Below are 21,551 nucleotides of genomic sequence, written 5' to 3'. Positions count from 1 at the left end.
GATTCCTCCAACTCTGTTTTTCTTTCTCAAGATTGTCTTGGCTATTTGGGGTCTTTTGTGTTTCCATACAAATTAAAAAAAATTTTGTTCTAATTATGTGAAAAATGCTATTAGTAGTTTGATAAGGATTGCATTGAATCTGTAGATTAGTTTGGGTAGTGTAGTCATTTTCACAATATTGATTCTTCCAATCCAAGTACATGGAATATCTCTCCATCTGTTTGTGTCATTTTTGATATCTTTCATCAGTATCTGTAGTTTTCTGAGTATAGGTCTTTTGCCTCCTTTGGTAGGTTTATTCCTAGGTATTTTATTCTTTTTGATGTGATGGTAAATGGGATTGTTTCCTTAATTTCTCTTTCTGATCTTTCATTTTCAGTGTATAGGAATGCAAGATATTTCTGTGTATTAATTTTGTATCTTGCAACTTTCCCAAATTCATTGATGAACACTAGTTATAGTGTTCTTTTGTGTGATTACTACAATTTTTTCTCTTGTGGCTATCATGAGTCTTATATAAAATATCTTCAAGTTATAACACCCTATTTTAAACTGATAACAAGTTAACTTCAATAGAATTCATAAACTTTATACTATTAATTCTCCTCCCCCCAACACATATTAGGTGATTGCTGTTATCATTTACATGCTTTTTTATATTATGTAACAGCAAATTATTGTAGTTATTTTTACTACCTGTTAAAAAAATTTTTAAACTAGAGTTTTAAGTGAATTATGTGCTACTTCACCATATTGCAGAATCCAACTATGACTATATATTTACCATTACTAAGGGATTAACACTACCTTTTCATGTTTTTATGATGTTAATTAATGTTCCTTTATTTCCAATCAAAGAATCCCCTGAGCATTTCTTGTAAGGCAGGTCTGGTGGTTATGAACTCCTTCAGATTTTGTTCTTTCCAGAATATTTTCATCCCATCTTCATTTCTGAATGACAGTGTGCTGGGTATAAAATTCTTGTTTGACGATTATTTTCTTTGAAAGCTTTGAGTATGTCATCCCATTCTCTTCTTCAATGAAATGTTTCTGTTGAGAAATCTGCCAATCATTTTATGGGAGTTCCCTAGTATCTAACTTCTCTCTTTTCTCTTGCTGCTCTTAAAATTCTTTGTTTTTGACTTTTGACAATTAATTTACAATGTGTCTGGGTGTAACCGTATTCAGGTTCAACCTGTCTGGGGTTTTTGGGGCCTCATGAATCTGGATATCCGTTTCTTTCCCCAGGTTGTGGAAGTTCTCAGCCATTATTGTTTTAAATATACTTTCTGTCCCTTTCTTCTTCTCTTCTCCTTTCAAGAATTCACATAATGTGAATATTGTTTATTTTCAATGTGTCACATAATTTCTGCAGCCTTTCTTTAATTTTTTTCATTCTTTTTTCCTTTTTGCTCCTCTCACTGGGTATTTTCTAGTGTCCTGTCATCCAGGTTGCTGATTCTTTCTTCTGTATGATTGAGTCTACTTTTGAAACTGTCTGTTGAATTCTTCAGTTCAAATATTGTATTTTTCCCCTCAAGGATTTCTGGTGTTTTATTTTTTATTAAAAAACATTTTTTTAATTGTTGGTGTTTCCTTGTTGGACTTCTTTTGTTCATGCATGTTTTCCTAATTTAGTTTAGTTGTTTGTGTTTTCTTGTAATTCATTAAACTTCCTAAAGAGGATTATTCTAAATTCTTATCTGACAGTTCATAGATCTTCATTTCTGCAACCTCAGTTATTGGAGCTTTATTAGTTTCCTTGGTGGTGTCATATTTACCTTATTTTTTGTGAGTCTTGATTTCTTACATTTGTATCTATGCATTTGAGAAATGGGGCTCCTCTTCCAGACTTCATAGGTTTGCTTTGGCAGAGATAGTTTTTCACCCGTCAGCTCAGGTTGGGTTTCCAGCTGTGTCTGCTGGTTATGTCCTTGAGTAGCTTAGCCTGCTATATGGTCTATATTTGGGTGAGGCAACACTTCAGGATTTGAGCATGGGATGAGAGGTGTGTGCTACTGACTGAGAACAGCTGGATAGGACTGTTGGCTTGGTTCCCTCCCCAAGTGAGGCTGTAGAACGGGCTCCACAGTTGCCTCTATTCTCTGATCAGGTTTACTGCATGGATAGGACTTGGTACTATATGCAGTAGTGGATGGGACTATGAATTAGATTTCCTGCCCTGGAAGGGTAGCAGGACAGGACCCAGAGCCTATACAGCTCATTGTTTTAGGACTCAAATCAGTCCACAGTATGCACTGAATTCCCCAGTCAGGTGAGGCCATTTGTTTTGCTCTGCAGACAGGAGAAGCCACAGGCTCTGCTTTCTGTTCTGGTGCCACTTTACATAAAGCTATCCACTGGGGTATGTGGCTTTCTGTATTCTCTGGTTAGGTTCCCTGGTTGGACAGGCTGAAGACTGTATTCAATAATGAGGAGGGCTATGAATTAGATTCCCTCCCCAGGCTCAGTGAGAACCCACTCTAAAGCCAGTAAAACTTTTTGTGTGTTGTCTTAACTCAAGCCAACCCATGCCCCAAGTTCCCTTACTAAACAAGACCACTGACGTTACTTTGCAAACTGTGGCTCTACCTGTCTTTCAACTCTAGTGCCACTGGGCTGCATAGCTTTCAGGAGTTGTCTCTAGCCCTTCTGGTCCCATGGGGCTGGAAGACAGTTTCCACAGTGGTTGAGGCTATAGCTTAGCTCCCTTGCCTGATTGGGAGGGGAAGGGGCCCCTCCAAGCAGTTCTGAATTTTCTGAATAGGCTCTGTAGTTGAGAGGGTCTGGGAGGTACTCTCAGCCTTGGTATGAATTAATTCCCCTGCCTGTGTATAGCAGGGAAAGCCTCCACACCTGGCACTGGCTTTGCTCTGGGGGCGATCAGCTCTATTCACCCTCTTCTCAGCTGGAGCATCACTGGGCTGCAGTGCTTCTTGGAGTTGTCACTAGTCCTTCTGGTCAGAGGGGCTAAAGACACCATGCATAGTGGGTAGGGCTATGATTCAGCGCCTTGCCTAGGTATGGTCAAACCAGGCTCTAGGTTAAGCAAAACTCCTTGTTTGAGGATCTGAATCATCAAATGGGCACACCTCTGAGTTTACTGGTCAGAGTGTGTCCTCCCACTTGGTTCTGCAGAATGAGCAAAACCTCCAGTTGGGATTACTACTTGGGCACTAGAGTTATAAACTCAGTCTGCCAAGATCCATGTGCTGGTTGTTGCAAGTCCCTCCCCACTTCTCTCTCACAGTCAGATTCCCAGTGGTTGTGCCCCGCAGATTCCCCTGCAATCAGTGTGGTGTGAGATCGGAGTAGTGGCTCCTGCAAAGTGACCCACAACACTGGGGGAGCTGGTTGTCCCTTGTGCGTTCTCTTTTCCCACTGGAGGAACTGAAGACTTAGAGGAGACCTCTCTTCATGGTGCTGCACTGGCCTGGGTGAGAGGTAATGTAGTCAAAGTGTATCTGCTTCACGTACCTTCTAATGCAGTCTGTCTCAGTCTCTGTGGTGTGTGTGGAGGGTGCCTCAGCCACACTCCCGTGTTCTAGTATTTTCTCCGTGGTATCTTGTTTTTGGACACTTGTTAATTATCCTTGTGAAGGGGAGTGAAGTCAGGAACAACCTATGTTGCCATCTTGGTGATATCATTCTAATTTCTTATTCTTGATTTTAAAGTCTGTAGTCTTTTTCATCTTATTATCTTTCTTCTCATGCCTTGTATGTATATATGATTTTCTGCTTCCTGTGATTAACCTTCAAATATGTAATCTGTCCCTATATTTCTGGTCTCGGTATTTTTATTGTTTAACACACTGTTTTTCCTGAGAAATATCCTGCCTTGGCTTCTGGCCAATAACTATTAACTTTTCATTTTTTTTCCTGAAATTCTAACCTTAATTCCCGAGAATTTTCATGATATCTCAAAGCCAAGGTAAACTCAATCCAGTAGAGCTGGTACTTCATCTTCCCAGTCCTTAAAAGGAGCTTCAGTTATCTTTGTGTCTTTCATTGTCCTCACCTTTACCACTGATAAATTACTAAGTTCTGTTTGTTCTACCTGTACAATAGTGTTTCATCAGTTTGTCATTTAATTTCATTGTTCCTCTTATACTGCAGGCAGTGACAGCATTTCACACCTAAAGTATTCTACTCGCTTTCCAATTGGTATCTCTGTTTTTGGCCTTTTAATATAGTATTCTACCTTTAATGCTTATTCCAGAATTAGCTTCTGAAAATGTAGGTTAGAATGCATATTGCTTTTCAAATAAAAAACTTAGATGATTGTGTGTTACCTATGGAATACAGTCAGATTTCCTAAAATGGCATTCATAGGGTGCTATAACTGATTTCAGTGTGCTTGTTCAGACCATCTCCCAAAGCATTCTTCCATTAAGCTTAACTTTTAGCCATTTTTCTAAGCATGTCATATGCTTTCATGTCTTCATACTTTTGGTCCTGATGAACGTGGAATACCTTTTCCCTACTTCCTTTCCTGTCACTGAAAACCCATTAATTCTCAAAGGGTTAGATTGGTTTATTCCACCTTGCGTTATGATTTGTTGTCTGTAACCATTTTTATTTTGTAAATATTTCTAAAGCAGAAATAATTTTATTCCCAGTTGTATCCTTCACTTCATCTTTTACCACACACCTAACACATATATTTTTCTCTCTCTTTTGTTAGTACATAGTGTTCATTAAAAAATTCCAGAATGTTATTATGAGACTTGATAGATTCATGAAAGTTAGTTTGGCACTTTAATGTCTCACTTTTTTCAAACATGCATTATTTTATATAGAACAAGTATAGTTGGCAAAAAAATGCAGAGTTAGTCATTAAAAAAGGCTTTGTTCATCAACTCCCTTTTCAAGCGCTGGTAAGTGCTTGATATGCACATATAAACTGGCTTCCACTGCTCAGGGCTTATCACCTAGATCCTTCACCAAGACCGTTTCTTTCTGAATGTACAGCCTGCAGCTGATAATTCTTGATGAACATAACTACCTGAATCACAGAAACTTAGCAAATGGTGGCCAATGCTGCTTGTTCTTTGCTAGTGAATAGTAAAATTAGTGAGAGTAGGGTGTTTGGAGAGGTAGTGGAAAGATTATTGAGCAGAATATTTACCAAATGTCAGAAAAAAATTCTTGTAAACATAAAGCTAACAGTGAATAAAACTCAAACATTCTTGTAAATCCAACACAACTCATATTGATAAAAGTATATGTATCACCTCAAACTATGTTTATCTAAAAAGCATTTGAAACTTATAATTTAATTTTCAAATATTTTATTAAAAAATAAATAGAAAAATTTGAAAATACAGATGAATAAAAAAAGAAAACTTTTTTAATCATAAGAAAATAACACTATATATCCGTACATACTCTTTTTTTTTTTTTTGCGGTACGTGGGCCTCTCACTGCTGTGACCTCTCCCGTTGCAGAGCACAGGCTCCGGACGCGCAGGCTCAGCGGCCATGGCTCACGGGCCCAGCTGCTCCACGGCATGTAGGATCTTCCCAGACCGGGGCACGAACCTGTGTCCCCTGCATCGGCAGGCGGGCTGTCAACCACTGCGCCACCAGGGAAGCCCCATACTCATTTTTTAAATAGAAATGGGAGCTTACACTTTACTTTTTATACATATTTTTATGTGTAATATTTTAATGTCTTCTTAAAACCATTAAATGCAATATTATTTTTAATCATTGTATATTATCTAATTACTCTACTTTATTTAGTGGATCCATGAATGGTCAGTATCTAGAATTTCTCCCAAGTAAATTGTCTTGTAAAAATTTTGGTCAAGAATTTAGAAGAATATATTTGGGAGGACAAGAGCAGCAGGGGAAGGGAAAGAATTTGAGAGAGCACACTAAACCTCACATCCTCCCAGGGCATATTTCTAGCTCCAGTATTGCTGAGTCACACACCAAAAAAAGGAAAAAATATAATATAAATATATTCAGTCTGAACATTTAACTGGTTTAAAGTCCTTTGATGACTCAAAGCACAGTTCCAGACATCAGAAATGAAATCTCAATCTGTGCCAGTTAGATGTTAAATAACTGTATTTCATTATTAATACCAATAATATTTTATTCATTACAAATACCAAAGAGATCAGAGTTCATTCATTCTTTCATTCATTAAACAGAGTTATGACAGCCTTGCTGTGTCCCTAGAATGGGAGAAAAATAGAAAAATGAATAGCCTCATTTTTAGTGTGTGTAGTAGGAAATGGAGGCAATCTGGGTGGTCAAGTCCAAGTAAGCTACAGTTTCTCTTAGTGCCCAGCTGATTGGAATTACTTTAGCTGGGCCTGCTGCTTATCTAATCAGGCTCTTCTACTTCCTGGGTTCCAAAACTGCCTTGTAGATCCAGCCTCCATACCTTTGGTCTGGCTCTTTCTTTGCGGAAAAGAAAACTACATTTTAGCAATGAAGACTCAACTACTTGTTAAATTTGCCTTTGGTTCCTTCCTAAGAGTTTTCTAAACTGCATTCCAAGGTTTGCTCTTTACATGGAGTAGACATTTTTGCAGTGGAAATAGAACAACTTCCGTGCTTTAAAAAAAAAAAATCTAACAGCCCTTGGAAATTCTTATGTAAATAGTTTTGAGAGGTTTCACTATGGTAGGATTTAAATACATTAATGTGGCAGTAACATGGAGGATCCTCAGGCCCCCTGTTTACATATTCCTGGAACTTTATTCTACTCATTTGTAGAATTATCCCAGTTATAATTTAAATAATTATTTGTTTAATTTGTGTATCCCCATAGGTTGTAAGCTCCTTGAAGGCAGGTACCATGTTCATCTTCCTTATTTCTGTATTCCAGAGTGAAACATAGTCTGTGGTACACAGTAGGAACTACAAAATATAGGTTGAATGAATAAATAACTGAATGGATATTCAAGAGCTGGACAGAATATGTAGTATTTCCCAGATGTATCTGACCAAGGAACCCTTTTGTGGTATATGTGTTAATATTTCATCCCATTTATTTTTCTACTTGGATTTCTTGCAGGCACTTCAAGTGCATGACTTCCAAATTAAGGAGATCATCTTGTGTACTGTATTTAGTTGTCCTCCTTTGTTCCCTATTCAGAAATGTCACCCTCAGGTGTCTAAATTAAAACCTGGCAATCATCCTTAACTTTTTTCACTCTCATCCACATTTCATCATCTCCCAACCCTCTTTGCTATCTCTGAATTTACTTTTTCCAACCCTATTTTAAGACCTTAGTCCTAGACAAGAAGATATGTCTCACAATAGCCTCATAACTGGTTTTCCTTGCTGCCCTATGATCACTTATCACATAATGACTGTCAGAGGTTTTGTCATATTAATTTCTTGTTTAAAATATTTTCATGACTTTAAACAATTTTTATAAATTACTGCTTACCTCTTGATTTCACCGTTTTACTCCTTGAGTCACTCTCCACTCTAGTTCTGCTGAAGATTTCTGGTGCCCCAATGCCAGCATGTTCTTTTTAGCTTCTAACTAACTATCCTTTTTCTTTTTTCTAACTATACGGGAAGAATTATGGAAGCAAGACCTCTGCTATCCCATTACAGTTGAATATTTTACTTCTGTACAGGATCTAGCAGAGCTTGTATCCTCCTCAGGGCCTTCACCTTTGCTGTTTCCCCTACCCACAGTGCTCTGTCCCAGGTATCCTCCAAGCTCTCTCCTTCACCTCCTTCCAGTATTTACTTTTAAGTATTACCTTCTTGGGTCCTTGACCACATTATTGTACCCCAGCCCCTGTCCATGCCTATCTTCCTTTATTATTTTATTGCGTCTCTGTTATGGACTGAATGTTGTGTTCCCTCCAAAATTCATATGTTGAAATCCTAACCTCCAATGTGATGATATTAGATTATGGGGCTTTTGGGAGTTAATAAGGTCATGAGGGTGGAGACCTTATGAATGGTATTAGTGCCCTTAGAAGAAGAGACATGGGAGAGGTGATTTCTTTCTCTGCCATGTGAGGATACAATAAGAAGATGGCCATCTGTAAATGAGGAAGAAGACCTTTATCAAGCACCAGATCATGCTTGCACTCTGATCTCAGACTTCCAGCCTCTAGAACAATGAGAAATAAATATTTTCATTTAAGCCATTCTAGTCTATGGTATTCTGTTATAGAAGCTAGATAACCTCCCTGGGGCTCAGCTGATCTGGAGAGAGCTGAGCTATCAGGTGTCAGAGTAGCCAACTAAGACTACAAGCCAAAATGAAAGTAACAGTCAAATCTTTAATCACTTAATGCTATAGCATAAGCAAGAAGTTAAACTGGAGAAAGCATGGACTCCCCCAGTTCCATCCCCATGGAAAATGCATTAGTCTGGGGTAAGGTAGATCAGCACATGTGTGGGGGTTGTTTCACTGCTGAGGGAGCACTGAACAAAAGGTTCCTGCAGTTTTATGGACCTGAGGGTTAGATGGGGTGAGGGAGAAAAAGATTAAGGCTGGAAATGTACTGAGTACCAATTCAGAGAGAAGAAAATTGTCTTTGAAGTCACCTACCTCCATTTCCCATAACGAGTTTTAGACACAGGAGCCTGGAGAAAGCCTGGGCAGCAGGCTCCCAACAAAAAAAAAGCCTTCAATGAAGGTGCCTGGGCTAGGAATGGGGATATGCATAAGAGAATGGCTGGCCAAGGGAACCTGAGACCTTGACTACAACTCCTTTCTGATTGCAGTGCATTGGCTGTACACCAAGTCTGGGGTGGGGAGGGCAGATTTCCCCCCTGAGGCCTGCCAGATAAAGCCTTTATAATTGCCTATGGTCAGGCCTGAAAAATAGCACATAGGTTTTTAACCAGGAGCCAAACTCCCTGATCTCCCTAAAAGTTACCCCTTTTAATATGCTGTAGGTTACAATTATATATGTTAATTATTTTTCTGTATATTTTAACTACAAAATAAGCTTCATGAGGGCATGGGAATTTTCTTGTTTGCTGTTGTATTGCTAATGTGTAGAAAACTACCTGGCACAAGTAATTAACAAATCATTGTTCAATGAAAGAATTAGTGTTATTAATATCTGCATTTTTTCTTCGCAATTCAACTATACATTTCCTTGAGGATTTAGACCTTGCCACATATTTTTTATGTGTATCCTAATTCTCATCTAAAATTAGATAGTCTAGCTGTTAAAAGTATTCTTCTTTAGATTTGTATATAATTTTTAACCTGCATCTTAAGATAACACTTTAGAATTAGAAAGGCTGAATTTAATCCCCACTTTATTTTAAAATTTGAAATATTTTAAATCAGGTGCCACATAGCTTCCTAAATTTTCTCTTTTCAATGTTAAATTTTTCTTTTCCTTTTAATGATTTGTCATATGACAGTGGAATTATGTTTGGTTTTTTTAATCTGTCAACAGTGCTAGGGCATGGTACCTAAATATTTGGTCAAACATTAATCTGCATGTTGCTTAAAGATATTTTTTAGATGATATTAACATTTAACTCTGTAGGCTTTGAGTGAATCAGATTGCCTTTCATAAAGTGGGTGGGCCTCATCTAATCAGTTGAAGAACTTAAGAAAAAGACTGACCTCCACCAAGAAAGAGGGAATTCTACCAGAAGACTTCCTTCACCTTGAACTGCAACATCAACTCTGCCCTGGGTCCCAGCCTACTCTGCAGATTTTGCCAGTTTCCACAATCATGTGATTGTATGAGCCAGTTTCTTAAAATCTCTTCCTCTCTCTCTGTATATAGATTAGATATGGATATAGGTATAGGTATAGATATATATATAGATAGATATAGTTACATACATCCTATTCATTCTGTTTCTCTGGAGAACTTTGACTAACACAGGAGTCTTGTTGTTGTTTATCGTACTGTTTATTTTCTTCCAGAATCACTACTATTTATCAGTGTTCCACTTAATTAATATATGGCTCCTAAGCAAACACAGTGTTCCACTGATGTTCTAATCAAAGTAAGGTACAAGGATATTGTTGAATCCCTTGTTAAATACTGTATTTATGTAAATATAAGTGAGCACTTATTTACTGGCTGATATTAAATTTCTCATTAATTAAAAAATTGTCTAACTTTAGCATCTTTTTTGTTCCAGGAATTGTCTTAGAATCTATGAATATTGAACTAAGAGGTATAGTCCCAATCCTTAAAGGACATGGGTATTTCTTTCCTATTCACAATCTTTGCTGTGAGATTTACTTTTTATGTTTTTTAATTTTCAAATTTTTAAAATTATTTTTCTAATAAATCTTAATTGGAGTATAATAGCTTCACAGTACTGTGTTAGTTTCTGTTGTACACCAAAGTGAATCAGCCATATGCATACATAGGTCCCCATATTCCCTCCCTCTTGAGCCTCCTTCAAATCCTCCCTATCCCACCCCTCTAGGTCATTGCAAAGCACTGACCTGATCTCTCTGTGCTATGCTGCTGCTTCCCACTAGTTGTTTTACATTCGGTAGTGTATATATGTCAATGCTACTCTCACTTTGCCCCAGCTTCCCCCATCCACCCTGTTTCCTCAAGTCCATTCTCTATGTCTACATCTTTATTCCTGCCCTGCAACTAGGTTCATCAGTACCATTTTTTTTGAATTCCATATATATATATGTTAGCATATAGTACTTGTTTTTCTCTTTCTGACTTACTTCACTCTGTATGACAGACTCCAGGTCCATCCACCTCACTACAGATAACTCAATTTCATTTCTTTTTATGGCTGAGTAATATTCCATTGTATATATGTGCCCCATCTTCTTTATCCATTCATTTGTTGATGGACACTTAGGTTGGTTCCATGTCCTGGCTATTGTAAATAGTGCTGCATTGAACATTGTGGTACATGTCTTTTTTTGAATTATGGTTTTCTTAGGGTATATGACCAGTAGTGGGATTGCTGGGTCATATGGTAGTTCTATTTTTAGTTTTTGAAGGAACCTCCATACTGTTCTCCATAGTGGTTGTATCAATTTACATTTCCACCAACAGTGCAGGAGGGTTCCCTTTTCACCACACCCTTTCCAGCTTTATTGATTCTACATTTTTTGATAATGGCCATTCTGACTGGCGTGAAGTGGTACCTCATTGTAGTTTTGATTTGCATTTCTCTCATGATTAGTGATATTGAGCATCTTTTCGTGTGCCTCTTGGCCATCTGTATGTCTTCCTTGGTGGAATATCTATTTAGGTCTTCCACCCATTTTTTAATTGGATTGTTTGTTTTTTTGATATTGAGCTCCATGAGTTGTTTGTATATCTTGGATATTAATCCTTTGTTGTTTCATTTGCAAAAATTTTCTCCCATTCTGAGGGTTGTCTTTTTGTCTTATTTATGGTTTCCTTTGCTGTGCAAAAGCTTTTAGGTTTAATTAAGTCCCATTTGTTTCTTTTTGTTTTTATTTCCTTTACTCAAGGAGGTGGGTCAAAAAAGATCTTGCCGTGGTTTATGTCAGAGTGTTTTTCCTGTGTTTTTCTCTAAGAGTTTTATAGTGTCTGGTCTTTCATTTAGATCTTTAATCCATTTGGAGTTTATTTTTGTGTATGGTGTTAGGAAGTGTTCTAAATTCATTCTTTTACATGTAGCTGTCCATTTTCCCCAGCACCCTTTATTGAAGAGACTGTCTTTTCTCCATTGTACGTTCTTGCATTCTTTGTCATAAATTAGGTGACCATATGTGCATGGATTTATCTCTGGGCATTCTATCCTGTACCATTGATCTGTATTTCTGTTTTGTACCAGTACCATACTTTCTTGACTACTGTAGCTTTGTGGTTTAGTTTGAAGTTGGGGAGCCTTATTTTTTTTGTGTGATATCTTCTGGTTTTGGGATCAGGGGTGATGGTGGCTTTGTAGAATGAATTTGGGAGTGTTTCTCCCTCTGCAGTTGTTTGGAAGAGTTTGAGAAGGATTGGTGTTAGCTCTTCTCTAAATGATAGATTTCACCTGTGAAGCCATCTGGTCCTGGACTTTTTTTGTTGGAAGATTTTTAATTATGGTTTCAATTTCATTACTTGTGATAGGTCTGTTTATATTTTCTAATTCTTCCTGGTTCCATTTTGGAAAATTGTACCTTTCCAAGAATTTGTCCATTTCTTCGTGGTTGTCCATTTTATTGGCATATAGTTGTTTGTAGTAGTCTCTTATAATCCTTTGTATTTCTGCAGTGTCATCTGTGATTTCTCCTTTTTCATTTCTAATTTTATTGATTTGTGTCCTCTCCCTTTTTTTCTTGATGAGTCTGGCTAAGGCCTTATCAACTTTATCATCTCAAAGAACCAGCTTTCAGTTTTATTGATCTTTGCTGTTGTTTATTTCATTTATTTCTGTTCTGATCTTTATGATTCTTCCCTTCTACTGACTTTGAGTTTTCTTTGTTCTTCTTTCTCTAGTGGTTGTAAGTGCAGGGTTAGATTTTTTTTTTTTCTTTTTGCGGTATGCGGGCCTCTCACTGTTGTGGCCTCTCCCGTTGCGGAGCACAGGCTCCAGTCGCACAGGCTCAGCGGCCATGGCTCATGGGCCCAGCTGCTCCGTGGCATGTGGGATCTTCCCAGACCGGGACACGAACCCATGTCCCCTGCATCGGCAGGCGGACTCTCAACCACTGCGCCACCAGGGAAGCCCCGGTTAGATTGTTTATTTGAGATTTTTCTTGTTTCTTGAGGTGAGATCAAATTGCTGTAAACTTCCCTCTTAGAACTGCTTTTGCTGTGTCCCATAGATTTTGGGTCATCGTGTTTTCATTGTCATTTTGTTTCTATGTACTTTTTAAATTCTTATTTGATTTCTTCAGTGATTTCTTGGTTATTTAGTAGCTCACTGTTTAGTCTCCATGTATTTTTGTTTTTTACAGTTGTTTTTCTGTTATTGATTTCCAATCTTATAGCATTGTGGTCAGAAAAGATGTTTGATATGATTTCAATTTTTAAAAATTTTCTGAAGCTTGATTTGTGAGCCAAGATGTGATCTACCCTGGAGAATGTTCCATGTGCACTTGAGACGAAAATGTGTTCTGCCACTTTTGGGTGGAATGTTCTGTAAATATCAATTAAATCTATTGGTCTCTTGTGTCATTTAAAGCTTGTGTTTCCGTATTTATTTTCTCTTTGGATGATCTGTCCATTGGTGAAAGTGGGGTGTTATAGTCCTCTACTATTGCTCTGTTACTGTTTCTCCTTACATGGTTGTTAGCATTTGCCTTATGTATTGAGGTGCCCCTATTTTGGGTGCATAAATATTTAAAATTGCTATATCTTCTTCTTGGATTGATACTTTGATCATTACGTAGTGTCCCTCCTTATCTCTTGTAACAGTCTTTTTTTAAAAAAAATTATTTATTTATTTATTTTATTTTTGGCTGCGTTGGGTCTTTGTTGCTGCGCGCGGGCTTTTCTCTAGTTGCAGTAAGCGGGGACGATTCTTCGTTGTGGCATGCGGGCTTCTCATTGCGGTGGCTTCTCTTGTTTCAGAGCATGGGCTCTAAGTGCATGGGCTTCAGTAGTTGTGTCATGTGGGCTCAGTAGCTGTGGCTTGCAGGCTCTAGAGTGCGGGCTCCGTAGTTGTGGCACACGGGCTTAGTTGCTCCGCGGCATGTGGGATCTTCCTGGACCTGGGCCCGAACCCGTGTTCCCTGCATTGGCAGGTGGATTCTTAACCACTGAGCCACCATGGAAACCCTTGTAACAGTCTTTACTCTAAAGTCTGTTTTATCTGGTATGAGTATTGCTACTCCAGCTTTCTTTTGATTTCCATTTTCATGGAATATCATTTTCCATCTCCTCACTTTCAGTCTGTAAGTGTACCTAGGTCTGAAGTGGGTCTCTTATAGACAGCATATATATGGTTTTTGCTTTTGTAGCCATTCAGCTAGTCTGTGTCTTTTGGTTGGGACATTTACATTTAAGGTAATTATCGATATGTATGTTCCTATGACCATTTTCTTAATTGTTTTGGATTTGTTATTGTAGGTCTTTTCCTTCTCTTGTGTTTCCTGTCTAGAGAAGTTCCTTTAGCATTTATTGTAAAGCTGGTTTGGTGGAGCTGAATTCTGTTAGCTTTTGCTTTTCTGTAAAGCTTTCAATTTCTCCGTAGAACATGAATGAGATCCTTGCTGGGTAGAGTGATCTTGGTTGTAGGTTTTTCTCTTTCATCACTTTAAGTATATCCTGCTAGTTCCTACTGGCCTGTAGAGTTTCTGCTGAAAAACCAGCTGATAACCTTATGGGGATTTCTTTGTATGTTATTTTTTGTTTTTTTTTCCATTGCTGCTTTTAATATTTTCTCTTTGAATTTAATTTTTGTTAGTTTGATTAATACATGTATTGGTGTGTTTCTCCTAGGGTTTATCCTGTATGGGACTCTCTGTGCTTCCTGGACTTTGGTGACTATTTCCTTTCCTATATTAGGGAAGTTTTCAACTATAATCTCTTCAAATATTTTCTCAGACCCTATCTTTTTCTCTTCTTCTTCCGGGACCACTATAGTTTGAATGTTCTTGCATTTAGTGTTGTTCAGTGGTCTCTGAGATTGTTTTCAATTCTTTTTTCTTTTTTTGTGGTATGCGGGCCTCTCACTGTTGTGGCCTCTCCTGTTGCAGAGCACAGGCTCCAGACGTGCAGGCTCAGTGGCCATGGCTCACGGGCCCAGCCACTCCGAGGCATGTAGGATATTCCTGGACCGGGGCACGAACCCGCGTCCCCTGCAGCGGCAGGCAGACTCTCAACCACTGTGCCACCAGGGAAGCCCTGTTTTCAATTCTTTTCATTCTTTTATCTTTATTCTGCTCCTCAGCAGTTATTTCCACCATTTTGTCTTCCATCTCAGTTATTCGTTCTTCTGCCTCAGTTATTCTGTTATTGTTTTCTTCTAGTATATTTTTCATTTCAGTTATTGTATTGTTCATCTCTGTTCGTTTGTTCTTTAGTTCATCTATATCTTTGTTAAACACTTCTTGTATTTTCTCAATCTGTGCCTCCATTCTGTTTCTGAGATTCTGGATCATCTTTACTATCATTATTCTGAATTCTTTTTCAGGTAGATTGCCTGTTTTCTCTTCATTTATTTGGTCTTGTATATTTTTACCTTGCTCCTTCATCTGTGACATACTTTTTTGCTGTCTCTCTCTCTCTTTTTTTTTTTTTTTTTAATGAATGAGACTCTGTTCCTGTCTTACTGATCGTAAGAAGCTTCAAACACTATAGTTTGTAAGCTGTTGGGTAGAGCTGGGTCTTGGTGCTGAGATGAGTACCTCCGTGAGACCTCACTCCAATGAATATTCCTTGGTGTCTGAGGTTTTCTTTTAGTCCAGTGGTTCAGACTCAGAGCTCCCACCACAGGAGCTTCGGCCTGACCCCAGGCTTGTGAACCAAGATCTGACAAGCCATGTGCGGTGGCAAAAGAAAAAAAGAGAGAGAACAATAACAAAGTAAAACATAAAATTAGACTAGGAAACTAACAGATATGTTAGAAGGAATATAAAAATAAAAATATAGATGAATCAACAACCAGAAGGTACAACAGTACCACAATAGTAAAAAAGAAGGAGGAAGGAAAAGAAAAAAAAAAAGGGAAAAGTCCTTGGCTGTGGAGGGCGGAGCCTAAGCAAGGGTGAAGTTTGGGCAGAGGGTGGGGCATATGCTTAGGAACTACAGGGCTAGAAAAGGCCCTGTGGGTTGTGGGTGGTGAGGATTAGGCTCAACAGAACAGAAAGGCCCAGGTGTGACCCCCAACCCTGGTTTCAGAGGGCGGGGTACCTCACCTGGGAGCTCAGCAGTCTCTCCTGCCTGATTGGGCGGGGCAAATGCCTTCCGCTCCTCTCCCACTACTCCCGGAGCGCCACTCCTGCCTGCCTCTCCTGATCTCCCTGACCTCCCTCCTATGTCCCCAGGACCCACATGGCCTGGAGGGTCTTTGGAGGGGGGTGTACCAGCCTGGGAGCTCAGTAGGCTCCCTGGGCCCGAGTGGTCTGTGCGATCGCCCTCTGCTCTTCCTGGAGGGCCCCTCTCACCTGCCTCTCCTGATCTCCCCAGCCTCAGGGGCACTGATCTTGTCTGGCCTCCACTTCTCCTCCCCCCTCTGTCTCCCCACATCCCTACCGGTTCACTTGGGAGTTCCTCCCATCTCTTGGGGCATCAGGGTCCCCACCAGCAGTCGGCAAGTGCCCTAGTTGTGGGAGAGTGAGGTTTACTATTTAAAATGAAGTATTATACTTTATCTTCTAGAATTCCTTCTTGCTCAATTTGATCCATTGTTCCAACCCTTACAATGAAAAAAAATACTGATTTTTCAATCATATTCTGTTATTCTGTATTTGGCTATTTATGCAAATTGATGCATAACTTTTCTGTGTATACATACATTTTTTTAGCTCAAAATTGTGAATAAGGATCACAGCAGGTTAAAAAAATAAGCCATGTAATAATCATGGTTTAAGAATAATTGTTCAGCTAACACATATCCACATAATTTACAAACATCCTCTCCACCTCTGTCTTGTCTAAAAAAACATCAAGAAAACACTGCATTAAATGCCTCATTGTAATGCAGATTCACTATGTCTAAATAATTTAATTAATTTGGTATAATTTATTGTTAGTGAACTTAAAGTGGCTCTTGGTGATTGCCATTTCCTTTTCTAGGTGTTCATGAGCCATCTATCAAATTATGTCTCTTGGAATTTTGCTGAGAATTGATGGAATGCATCATGATATATAATTTCAATATGTACTTAAATTTTTTTTAACGTCCTTATTGGAATATAATTGCTTTACAGTGGTGTGTTAGTTTCTGCTTTATAACAAAGTGAATCAGCTATACATATACATATATCCCCATATCCCCTGCCTCTTGCGTTTCCCTCCCACCATCCCTATCCCACCCCTCTAGGTGGTCAAAAAGCACGGAGCTGATCACCCTGTGCTATGTGGCTGCTTCCCGCTAGCTATTTATTTTACATTTGGTAGTACCTGTATGTCCATGCCACTCTATCACTTCGTCCTAGCTTGCACGTCCTTGTCCCCATGTCCTCAAGTCCATTCTCTACGTCAGTATCTTTATTCCTGTCCTGCACCTAGGTTCTTCAGACCAGTTTTTTTTTTGTTTTTTTTAGATTCCATATGTATGTGTTAGCATACAGTATTTGTTTTTCCTCTTTCTGACTTACTTCACTCTGTATTACAGACTCTAGGTCCATCCACCTCACTATAAATAACTCAATTTTGTTTCCTTTTTGGCTGAGTAATATTGCATTGTATATATGTGCCACATCTTCTTTATCCATTCATCTGTCGATGGACACTTAGGTTGCTTCCATGTCCTGGCTATTTTAATTACTGCTGCAGTGATCATTGTGGTACATGTCACTTTTTGAATTATGGTTTTCTCAGGATATATGTCCAGTAGTGGGATGGCTGGGTCATATGGTAGTTCTGTTTTTAGTTTTGTAAGGAACCTCCACACTGTTGTCCATGGTGGCTGTATCAATTTACATTCCCACCAGTAGTGCAAGAGGGTTCCCTTTTCTGCACACCCTCTCCAGCATTTATTGTTTATAGATATTTTGATGATGGCATTTTCTGACCCGTGTGAGGTGATAGCTCATTGTAGTTTTGATTTGCATTTCTCTAATGATTAGTGATGTTGAGCATCCTTGCATATGTTTGTTGGCAATCTGTGTATCTTCTTTGGAGAAATGTCTGTTTAGGTCTTCTGCCCATTTTTGGATTGGGTTGTTTGTTTTTCTGATATTGAGCTGCATGAGCTGCTTGTATATTTTGGAGATTAATCCTTTGTCAGTTGCTTCATTTGCAAATATCTTCTTGCATTCTGAGGGTTGTCTTTTCATCTTGTTTATGGTTTCCTTTGCTGTGCAAAAGCTTTTAAGTTTCATTAGGTCCCATTTGTTTATTTTTGTTTTTATTTTCATTACTCTAGGAGGTGGGTCAAAAAGTATCTTGCAGTGATTTATGTCATAGAGTGTTCTGCCTATGTTTTCCTCTAAGAGTTTTATATTATCTGGTCTTACATGTAGGTCTTTGATCCATTTTAAGTTTATTTTTGTGTATGGTGTTAGGGAGTATTCTAATTTCATTCTTTTATGTAGCTGTCCAGGTTCCCCAGCACCACTTATTGAAGAGACTGTCTTTGTATATTCTTGCCTCCTTTATCAAAGATAAGGTGCCTGGGCGCTTCCCTGGTGGCGCAGTGGTTGGGAGTCCGCCTGCTGATGCAGGGGACACGGGTTTGTGCCCCGGTCCGGGAAGATCCCACCTGCTGCAGAGCAGCTGGGCCCATGAGCCATGACCACTGGGCCTGTGCATCCGGAGCCTGTGCTCCACAACAGGAGAGGCCATGGCAGTGAGAGGCCTGCATACCGCAAAAAAAAAAAAAAAAAAAAAAAAAGATAAGGTGCCCATCTCTGTGTGGGTTTATCTCTGGGCTTTCCATCCTGTTCCATTGATCTATATATCTGTTTTTGTGTCAGTACCGTATTGTCTTGGTTACTGTAGCTTTGTAGTGTAGTCTGAAATCAGGGCTCCTGATTCCCTCAGCTCTGTTTTTCTTTCTCAAGGTTGCTTTGGCTGTTCAGGCTCTTTTGTGTTTCCATACAAATTGTGAAACTTTTGGTTCTAGTTCTGTGAAAAATGCCCTTGGTAGTTTGATAGGGATTGCATTGAATCTGTAGATTGCTTTGGGTAGTATAGTCATTTTCAAAATGTTGATTCTTCCAATCCAAGAACATGGTATATCTCTCCATCTGTTTGTATCATGTTTAATTTCTTTCATCAGTGTTTTAGAGTTTTCTGCATACAGGTCTTTTGTCTCCTTAGGTAGGTTTATTCCTAGGTATTTTATTCTTTTTGCTGCAGTAGTAAATGGGAGAGTATCCTTAATTTCTCTTTCAGATTTTTCATCATTAGTGTATAGGTGTGTAAGAGATTTTTGTGCATTAATTTTGTATCTTGCTACATTACCAAATTCATTGCTTTGCTCTAGTAGTCTTCTGGTAGAATCTTTAGGATTCTCTATGTATAGTATTATGTCATCTGCAAACAGTGACAGCTTTACTTCTTCTTTTCTGATTTGGATTCCTTATATTTCTTTTTCTTCTCTGACTGCTGTGGCTAAAACTTCCAAAACTATGTTGAATAATAGTGGTGACAGTGAGCACCATTGTCTTGTTCCTGATCTTAGTGGAAATGGTTTCAGTTTTTCACCATTGAATATGATGTTGGCTCTGGGTTTGTCATATATGGCCTTTATTATGTTGAGGTAAGTTCCCTGTATGCCTAATTTCTGGAAGTTTTTTTTTTTTATCATAAATGAGTGTTGAATTTTGTCAGAAGCTTTTTCTGCATCTATTGAGGTGATCATGTGGTTTTTCTCCTTCAATTTTTTAGTATGGTATATTACATTGATCGATTTGCATATATTAAAGAATCCTTGCATTCCTGGGATAATCCCCACTTGATCATGGTGTATGATCCTTTTAATGTGCTGTTGGATTTTGTTTGCTTGTATTTTGTTGAGGATTTTTGTGTCTATGTTCATCAGTGATATTGGCCTGTAGTTTTCTTTTATTGTGACTTCTGTCTGGTTTTGTTATCAGGGTGATGGTGGCCTCATAGAATGAGTTTGGGAGTGTTCCTCCCTCTTCTATATTTTGGAAGAGTTTGAGAAGGATGGGTGTTAGCTCTTCTCTAAATGTTTGATAGAATTCCCCTGTGAAGCCATCTGGTCCTGGGCTTTTGTTTGTTGGAAGATTTTTTATCACAGTTTCAATTTCAGTGCTTGTGATTTGGTCTGTTTATATTTTCTATTTCTTCCTGGTTCAGTCTCAGAAGGTTGTGGTTTTCTAAGAGTTTGACCATTTCTTCCAGGTTGTCCATTTTATTGGCATATAGTTGCTTGTAGTAGTCTTTCCTCTTCCTCTGTATTTCTGCTGTCAGTTGTTACTTCTTTTTAATTTCTAATTCTGTTGATTTGAATCTCTTCCCTTTTTTTCTTGATGAGTCTGGCTAATGGTTTATCAATTTTGTTTATCTTCTCAAAGAACCAGCTTTTAGTTTTATTGGTCTTTGTTATTGTTTCTTTCATTTGTTTTTCATTTATTTCTGATCTGATTTTTACAATTTCTTTCCTTCTCCTAACTTTGTGTTCTTTTTGCTCTTCTTTCTCTAACTTCTTTAGGTATAATGTAAGGTTGTTTATTTTAAATGTTCCTTGTTTCTTGAGGTAGGATTTTATTGCTCTAAACTTCCCTGTTAGAACTGCTTTTGCTGCATCCCTTAGGTTTTTGGTCGTTGTATTTTCACTGTCATTTGTTTCTAGGTGGTTTTTGATTTCCTCTTTGATTTCTTTAGTAAACTCTTGGTTATTTACTAGTGTATTGTTTAGCCTCCATGTGTTTGTATTTTTTACAGTTTTTTTCCTGTAATTGATATATAGTCTCTTAACGTTGTGGTCAGACAGGATATTTGATACGATTTCAATTTTCTTAAATTTACCAAGGGTTGATTTGTGACCCAAGATATCATCAGTCCTGGAGAATGTTCCATGAGCACTTGAGAAGAAAGTGTATTTTGTTGTTTTTGGATGGAATGGCCTAATAATATCAATTAAGTACATCTTTTTTAATGTGTCATTTAAAGCTTGTGTTTCCTTATTTATTTTCATTTTGGATGATCTGTCCATTGGTGAAAGTGTGGTGTTAATGTCTATTATTATTGTGTTACTGTCAATTTCCCTTTTTATGGCTGTTAGCATTTGCCTTATGTATTGCGGTTCTCCTATTTTGGGTACATAAATATTTACAATTGTTATATCTTCTTCTTGGATTGATCCGCTAATCATTATGTAGTCTCCTTCTTTGTCTCCTGTAACATTCTTTATTTTAAAGTCTATTTTACCTCATAGGAGTATTGCCTCTCCAGCTTTCTTTTGATTTCCATTTGCATGGAATATCTTTTCCATTCCTTCGCTTTCAGTCTGTTCGTGTCCCTAGGTCTGAAGTGCGTCTCTTGTAGACAGCATATAATATATATGGGTCTTGTTTTTGTTTCCATTTAGCCAGTCCATGTCTTTTGGTTGGAGCATTTAATCCATTTATACTTAAGGTAATTATTGATATTTATGTTCCTATTACCATTTTCTCAATTGTTTTGGGTTTGTTATTGTAGGTCTTTTCCTTCTTTTGTGTTTCCTGCCTAGAGAAGTTCCTTTAGCATTTATTGTAAAGCTGGCTTGGTGGTGCTGAATTCTCTTAGCTTTTGCATGTCTGTAAAACTTTTAATTTCTCCATTGAATCTGAATGAAATGCTTGCTGGGTAGAGTAATCTTGGTTGTTGGTTTTTCCCTTTCATCACTTTAAATATGTCCTGCCAGTCCCTTTTGGCTTGCAGAGTTTCTGCTGAAAGATCAGCTGTTACCTTATGGGGATTCGCTTGTATGTCATTTGTTGTTTTTCCCTTCCTGCTTTTAATATTTTTTTTGTGTTTAATTATTGATAGTTTGATTAATATGTGTCTTGCCGTGTTTCTCCTTGT

This window comes from Mesoplodon densirostris, chromosome 4, assembly GCF_025265405.1.
Source record: "Mesoplodon densirostris isolate mMesDen1 chromosome 4, mMesDen1 primary haplotype, whole genome shotgun sequence".
Taxonomy (NCBI): domain Eukaryota; kingdom Metazoa; phylum Chordata; class Mammalia; order Artiodactyla; family Ziphiidae; genus Mesoplodon; species Mesoplodon densirostris.
Note: the sequence above shows the minus strand (reverse complement) of the source record.